Genomic DNA, 8,767 nt, shown 5'->3' with positions numbered 1-8,767 from the left:
AAATAGGATTTGTGTTAGATGGTTTTGCCCAACTGTCGGCTAAGGTGAGTGTTCTAAGCACGTTTAAGGTAGGCTTTGCTAAACTATGATGCTCGGTAGGTTAGGTGTATTAAATGCATTTTTGACTTGATATTGTCAACTGATGGTGGCGAGCATCTGTAATAAAGGCAGGAGACTGTAAGCAAATTAGCTTGTCTGGACTGGAGGCCTTATAAGCTTGGTTGAAATGATGGTGTTGCAGACAGCTGATAAAAACCTTTGGGTTCCTGGCTGATGACTTTAATTTTGATAAAATAGACCGAAGGAGCTGTTGATGATGATTGAGCTGGAGAGTGACCTCATGAGACCAGAATTTGAAAAAGATTATGCTAACAGCTGAGGATTATGTACATCGGAGGAGAGAAAGACTAGGGGCTGGGAATGCAGCAGAGAGGCTGCCAGGGAGTCTGGGCAACTCTCAATATTCACTATTCTAGGATCCTAGATGGTTGAATCTGAAAAAAAGATAGAAAATTTAAACAGTTTCGAGTTACTAATTTAAAATGAGAAATACTCTTATCCAATTCTTTGTCCTGAAGGCATTCAGTTTCTAATCAGAAGACTGCTTACTGAGTACAGACTTAGAACCAAAAGAGTAAATTTAATGATCTTAGTGGCTATTGTCTCTTTTTTTTCTCAGAAGTGATGTATATACCTGACTATTAGATAAAAAATATCTATAGCATCTGGAGTAGATGCCCACCAAATAATAGATTATTTGCTTCTCTCTTTTCTAACTAGGCTCTAAGCAGCCTCATTTTTTTCTCTGGGTAAATTGCAGAGCGATGGATTAGACACAGATTGATTGTATTTTAGTATTAAGTATACACTGTAGTTGTCTTGAATAGACTTTGTTTTTGTTACAGATATGTGATTTGGGAGATAGAGGCTGATGTAGGTTTAAACCAGACTGAGTTTGGAGAGCCTCAAATGAGAAATATCCAAAGGTTAATTGAAAACGTGAAGCTTGGCCAGGTGCAGCAGCTCATGCCTATGATCCCAGCACTTTGGAAGTTCAAGTCAGGAGGATCACTCGAGGCCAGGAGTTCGAGAACAGCCTGGGCAACAAAGTGAGACCCTCATTTCTACAAAAAAAAAAAAAAAAAAAAAAATTAGCCGGGCATGGTTGTGTATGCCTCTAGTCCTAGCTACTTGGGAGGCTGAGTTGGGAGGATCTCTTAAGCCTAGGAGGTCGAAGTTGCAGTGAGTTAAAATTATACCACTCTATGGCCAGGCACAGTGGCTCACGTCTGTAATCCCAGCACTTTGGGAGGCTGAGGTGGGTAGATCATGAGGGCAGGAGATCGAGACCATCCTGGCTAACAAGGTGAAACCCCGTCTCTACTGAAAAAAAAAAACAAAACAAAAGTTAGTCGGGCGTGCTGGCAGGCACTTGTAGTCCCAGCTACTCGGGAGGCTGAGGCAGGAGAATGGCGTGAACCTGGGAGGCGGAGCTTGCCGTGAGCTGAGATTGTGCCACTGCACTCCAGCCTGGGCAACAGAACGAGACTCTGTCTCACAAAAAAAAAAAAAAAAAAAAAAAAAAAAAAATTATACCGCTGTATTCCAACTGGAGAGATAGAGCAAGACTTTGTCTCAAAACAAACAAACAAAACAAACCCACAAAAACAAACAAACAAGGAAAGAATTTGGGACTGGAGAGAGAGTTTTCGGGTAGAACTAAAAGCATCTTTTAGTTGTGCACCTTCTTTCTTTCAGTTGTATGATCCTCCCACCTTGGCCTCCCAAAGTACTGGGATTATAGGCATGAGCCACTGTGCCCAGCCTGCAGGTACTTTTACTAAGATGAATAAGAGACCATCCCTGGCCCCAAGGAGCTCACTGTCTGGTGTAGAGGATACAGACATACAAATATGTACTTTTAATATAATGATAAATAGTTTCACAAAGATTTTACAAGGCATTACATTAACAAATGTGTGCCTGTAATCCCAGCTTCTTGGGAGACCCTGTCTCAAAAAAAAAAAAAAAAAAAAAAAAAGTACCTGCATTCTGTAGGTGCTCAATACATGTTAGTTGTAGTAAACTCTTTTTTTTTTTTTTGAGACAGGGTCTCTGTTACCCATGCTGTAAAGCAGTGGCGCCATCTCGGTTCACTGCAACCTCCACTTCCTGGGTTCAAGGGATCCTCCCACCTCAGCCTCTGGAGTAGCTGGGACTACAGGCATGTGCCACCATACCCGGCTAATTTTTGTGTTTTTTGTAGAGACAGGATTTCACCATGTTACCCAGGCTAGTCTCGAACTCCTGGGCTCAAGTGATCCACCTGCCTTGGCCTCCCAAAGTGCTGGAATTATAGGTGTGAGCCACCACGCCTGGCCTCAATAAGTGTTAGTTGAATGAATGAATGAGAGTAATCTGAATGAGGGAGAGGAGAGTTGGTGGCAGAACTTTGGTGTTACAAGCATAGCAGAGAAGGCCCAAAACAAGCACACTAGATCTAGTCACAGGGAAGTCACTGGTGGTGTGCTAGAGAGGAAGTCAGAATTCAAGAAGTAAAAGAGGAAGTCGATGGAAAGGGAAACTGAAAAAAGAGAATAACCTTTAGCGTTAAAAATATATCCCCAATTGCTGAGAAAGGATTTGGGCTCTTTTTGCTTACTGAGAGCTACTCATGCTGTGGGTTCCAGGGCCATCTCTTTCATTGATGTCTCCTTGCTTCCTTGCCCCGCTTGGGGGTTAGGCTTCTCCCTGAGAGAACCCGTGTCAGTTCTGCCAGTTGTCTTAGCAGCTGCATTCTAGTCTCAGGTCGGTCATAACTCAGTATGACATTGGGCAAGTCACCTCCTTCTCTCTGAACCTCTGAAGTTCCTTGTAGCTGTTAGCATATCTGGGGTGATGCAGTTTGGATGACTGGTGAGGATTCCAACTTGCTCTCTGCTGCTTTGCAACTATAAATCTCTGCCAAACACCAGCTATCCTGCCCTCTGCTTTAGATCCCTAGGTAGACTCTAACCCACCTTAGACAGGCCCCCTCCCAGTGTCCTTCTCACAGGGTTCAGTTCACACATACATCACTAGACAGCACTGCCTTGATAGCAGTACAGAAATGAGCTTCAACCATTTAAACAATTGAGCAGTGAGGCCGAACATATAGCATTCTCCACCTACACTAAAGCAGTCAAGGAAATGAAGTTTGAGAGGATGATTTAAAGTGTTGGCCAGGTGCTGTGGCTCATGCCTGTAATCCCAGCACTTTGGGAGGACAAGGCAGGCGGATCACTTGAGGTCAGGAGTTTGAGACCAGCCCGGCCAACATGGTGAAACCCTGTCTCTACTAAAAATACAAAAATTAGCTGGGCATGGTGGTGGGCACCTGTAATCCCAGCTACTCAGGAGGAAGAATTGCTTGAACTAGAGAGGTGGAGTTCTCAGTGAGCCGAGATCGAGCCATTGCACTCCAGCCTGGGTGACAGAGTGAGACTCCGTCTCGAAAAATAAGTAAGTAACAAATAAAGTGTTGTGATAGCTAGTTTTACTGTGGTCCTTGAACTTTGATATTAGACACCTTTCCCCTCCTTTTCTGCTTTCATTTTTGGTGTTCTGGGCCTTATGAGTTATTGAGCCTCCAGGTTATTCATTGCTTTTATTTTCTCCCTCCTTGGTGGGAAGGATTTTTATATACAGAGGATTGGGTTAATAATTCTCCTGATTTATGGCCTTCTTTCTTCAGTAGTCCATGCAAGACCTTTCTTGTTTAATTACTTATTTATTTTATTTTATTTTTATTTTTTGAGATGGAGTTTCGCACTTGTTGCCCAGGCTGCAGTGCAATGGCACACTCTCTGCTCACTGCGACATCTGCCTCCCAGGTTCAAGCAATTCTCTTGCCTCAGTCTCCCAAGTAGCTGAGATTACAGGCATGCGCCACCACACCTGGCTAATTTTGTATTTTTAGTAGAGACGAGGTTTCTCCATGTGGTGAGGCTGGTCTCGAACTCCTGATGTGAGGTGATCCACCCGCCTCGGCCTCCCAAAGTGCCGGGATTACAGGCATGAGCCACCGTGCCTAGCCAGGTTACTTATTTCTTTTCTTTTTTTTTTTTTTGAGACAGAGTCTCGCTCTGTCGCCCAGGCTGGAGTGCAGTGGCTGGATCTCAGCTCACTGCAAGCTCCGCCTCCTGGGTTTACGCCATTCTCCTGCCTCAGCCTTCCGAGTAGCTGGGACTACAGGCGCCCGCCACCTCACCCGGCTAGTTTTTTGTATTCTTTTAGTAGAGATAGGGTTTCACTGTGCTAGCCAGGATGGTCTCGATCTCCTGACCTCGTGATTCGCCTGTCTTGGCCTCCCAAAGTGCTGGGATTACAGGCTCGAGCCACTACGCCCGGCCTAAAATTTTTAATAATATTTAGCTCAATACACCCAAAATGTTATCATTTCAACATGTAATCAATATGAGATATGTTACATTCTTCTTTTTCTTCTTTTTTGAGACAGAGTCTCATTCTGTTGCCCAGGCTAGAGTGCAGTGGCTCGATCTCGGCTCACTGCAATCTCTGCCTCAGGTGTTCAATGATTCTCCTGCCTCAGCCTCCTGAGTAGCTGGGATTACAGGCATGCGTCACCACGCCCACTAATTTTTGTATTTTTAGTAGAGACAAGGTTTCACCACATTGGCCAGGCTGGTCTCAAACTCCTGACCTGAAGTGATCCACCTGCCTTGGCCTCCCAAAGTGTTGGGATTACAGACATGAACCACCATGCCCGGCCCACATTCTTTTTTTGTACTTCAAAATCCAGTATGTATTTTGCTGTTATAGCATGTTTCAGTTTGGATGGTAAATTTTCATTATAAACACTTAATCTGTATTTAGATTTCATAAAATGCACAGTTGAAAAAGTAGATTCATATACCTAAGTTGTTCCAAGCATACTTAAAAGTTTTCTAATAATCAAATATCAAAAAAGTATTTTTCTTTAATGTTTGTATGCAAACTGACAAAACTACTTCATAATAGTCATATTAGTCATATTTATTTTAGCAGAATTGACTTGACTTTGAAGCAAAAACATATCAGTTTTAAAACTACATCTGTCCAAGTTAAGTGAATTCACTAACTCTTGTGTCAACTCAGTATTATTAACATGAAATTCAAAGAGGTATTGTATAAATTGAAAAAGCAACTCTAAATTTATTAATATCGACAAAAAGCAACTCTAAATCTATTAATATCAACAAAGCATTCTTTAAACTTTTCTTGTTTATGTAGCCAATTTACATAATTCTGTTTATTACAATTAGAATCTTCTGCATACTTAGGTTGAAATAATGTGTATTGATTTGTATTGTGAAAGGTTTCAATTTGAGCATAAATTCTTGCAACTGTCTAGATAAGTCAGAGATGTTTTCTTTCCTCGAAGCCTAAATGTATTTATTTATTTACTTATAGACAGAGTCTCATTCTGTTGCCCAGGCTCTAGTGCAGTGGTGCAATCTCGGTTCACTGCAACTGCTGCCTCCCTAGTTCAAGCAATTCTTTTGTCTCAGCTTCCTGAGTATCTAGAATTACAGGCATGCACCACTATGCCCAGCTAATTTTTGTATTTTTAGTAGAGATGGGGTTTCACCATGTTGGCCAGGCTGGTCTTGAACTCTTGACCTCAAGTGATCCACCTGCCTCAGCCTCCCAAAGTGCTGGGAATACCGGGCTAAAACATTTCGACTTCTATCCTTCATATCTCTTTTTTAAAATTGTCAATTAAATATAAACGTACTCTCCTCCATATCTGTTAGCTTTTCTTTTATGTTTTCTATTTCTTTGCCCTCTTTTTTTTTTTCTGGGAGATATTCTCTCTTTTGTTTTTCAATTCCCTAATTTGTTTCCCAGCTATATCTATTCTGCCACTTTTCAAATCTATCGTGTGCTCTATTTTGGTGATTACTTTTTCATACATAAGATCTCTGCCTTTTTTTTTTTCTTTTTTTTTTTTTTTTTTTTTTTGAGACAGAGTCTTGCTCTGTCCCCAGGCTGGACTGCAGTGGCGCTCTCTCAGCTCACAGCAAGTGCCGCCTCCTGGATTCACGCTATTCTCCAGCCTCAGCCTCCCGAGTAGCTGGTACTACAGGTGCCTGCCAACACTTGCCTGGATAATTTTTTGTATTTTTAGTAGAAACAGGGTTTCACTGTGTTAGCCAGGATGGTTTGATCTCCTGACTTCGTGATCCGCCCGCCTCGGCCTCCCAAAGTGCTAGGATTACAGGCATGAGCCACCACACCCGGCCTGCTTGTTTTTTAAAAATATTTTTTCTTATTTCATCTATTATACTTTTTATAGTTGATACTCTGTTTGTTCTTTACATTTTCTTGTCCAGGTATCATATTAGTAATATTTTCCTTCATCTCTTTTAGCATGATTTTTGGGCTACTTTAAAAATCTTGGTCCATCTGTTGTCATATTTCCACTTAAGTTACACTGTGTAATCAAGTAAGTTGTATCCTTTCGGATTAGTTGTGCTATTCAGGTGTCTTGTTATTTTGTCCTTGGCCATATAGGTTGTTCTGTCCAACAATGCATACTAGTGCCATTGAGCTTAGAGGTTGAAGGCTGGGGTGAATGAGCCCTCCCTAAAACTGAGAACCCTTGGCCCCCAAACTCCCAAGTCCGTCAGGCCCGGCCTCATAAAATAACTCTTCACGTCAGGGCTTCGCCCTTTGCCCTCCCGCCTGGGAAAAGCAGCCTTAGGAGTACAGGTGTGAGCCACCGCATCTGTGGCCGAAATGCTTCTTAGATTGTAGTTCACCTGCCCTGGACATTTAGAGGGCTAAGGAGGGGGAACATCTGTCTAAAGTTGGGTTGCCCCCTTACTTGTTTTGATCACAAGCACAGTGCATCTCCAGTGCTTTGCTGTTACTCTTACCAACACCTGGACCACATGGCAAGTGAGGGAGTAGCACTGTTTGTTATAAGACAGTGGTGGAGGAAAAGAGAGATCAGAACCCTGAGAGCTCTTTTTCTTTTTCTTTTTCTTTTTTTTTTTTTTTTTTTTGAGACGGAGTCTTGCTCTGTCGCCCAGGCTGGAGTGCAGTGGCTGGATCTCAGCTCACTGCAAGCTCCGCCTCCTGGGTTTACGCCATTCTCCTGCCTCAGCCTCCCAAGTAGCTGGGACTACAGGCGTCCACCACCTCGCCCGGCTAGTTTTTTGTATTTTTAGTAGAGATGGGGTTTCACCGTATTAGCCAGGATGGTCTCCATCTCCTGACCTCGTGATCCGCCCGTCTCAGCCTCCCAAAGTGCTGGGATTACAGGCTTGATCTTTTTCTTTTTTTAATCATTCCACAGCTGTGCCTGGTCACTTCCTGCCTGTAATCAAAGCCACCCTTCTACCATACCCACACCAATTTGAAACAAGGCCCTCTCCTTCACCCAAGGGGTTTCTCGAGGTTTTCTTCATTTCTTGGTATTTTCTCTTTGTAACTCTTGTGCGGGTGATCTTGGGATAGGGAGCCACAGTCACAGCAGTTCAATCAGGATCCAAGCTTAAAGATCTTGAGTAGCTGCTTTGTGCTAGACACTGTTCTCTGTGTGCCACTTGTATTAACTCATTTAATCCTCACAACTATGATGTCGTTATAACAGCCACATTTTACAGATGAGAATACTGAGGCATAAGGAAGTTAAAAAATAGCCAGGTGTGGTAGTGCACACCTTTAGTCCCAGCTACTTGGGAGATTAAGGCGGGAGAATCACTTGAACCAGGGAAATGGAGGCTGCAATGAACTATGTTTCACCACTGCACTCCAGCCTGGATGACAAAGTGAGACCCTGTCTCAAAAAAAAAAAAAAAAAAAAAGTTGACTAATTAAGCCAGGACTCTAAACCAGGCAGTCTGATTCATGAGTCAGCTTTCTTACCCTCTGCCTTGCAGTAAAAGCCAAATTACCCAGTACTCTCTACAGGGACGATTGACATAGTGTTGGCCAGGGCATTGCCCTGTGATGTCCAGACTTATGAGACATTGGTCAGAGGAGAGAGAGAGAGGGTGACAGGAACAAGGCATTAACAGCCAGGCTAGCTGTCAGCAGCATTTCCCAGGCAGGAGACTCTAATGGATCTCTCTCTGAGCAGGACACAGGCAGGCTCTGTGTGGTTAGAGATGAAGGGAGGAGGAGGAGTGAGTGTTTGTGAGCTCAGCCCAAATGAGGGCTGATGTCACTTCTCCTTTGTGCATTTGTGTCTGAATTTGACATGTGATGTAAACCGGTAGGTGTTAAATTCTGTCTTGTGTTTTCAATCTGCTGAATTGGAAGTCCCACATGGGAGCATTTGGGTGAGCCTCAGCAACGCTGGCTCAGAAACCACCAGATGCTTCCCAGAGAAAGTTATTTGTCTGCCAGTACCCACTGCCATATTTGCCTCTTCACACTACTACATCTCCTTCTTTCCTTGGCTCTGATGGGTCAACAGATATTGTAGGGCAAGTCTGTGTCATAGGCCCTGGGAAGGATACTCTCTCGATTGGTAAGATTTGAAGGTGAAAGTCACTGGCCATGAAACAGAATGAAGACCATAAGAAGATGGAAACTCGGACTCCAGTTACTGGGCTCTCATGAAGCGCGGCGTCATGAATTTTAGTAAAAAGAAGGCCAGGGGTTGCTGTGTTGCTTCTTCATGCATGGCTCTTTGCCTGAAACCACAGCTCTCCTCCAGTTGTTTCTGAAGTGTCAGGCACTTTTTTCACTGGGGCTGCTGAAAACGAATCCAAAA

This window comes from Chlorocebus sabaeus, chromosome 16, assembly GCF_047675955.1.
Source record: "Chlorocebus sabaeus isolate Y175 chromosome 16, mChlSab1.0.hap1, whole genome shotgun sequence".
In the NCBI taxonomy this organism is placed as follows: domain Eukaryota; kingdom Metazoa; phylum Chordata; class Mammalia; order Primates; family Cercopithecidae; genus Chlorocebus; species Chlorocebus sabaeus.
Note: the sequence above shows the minus strand (reverse complement) of the source record.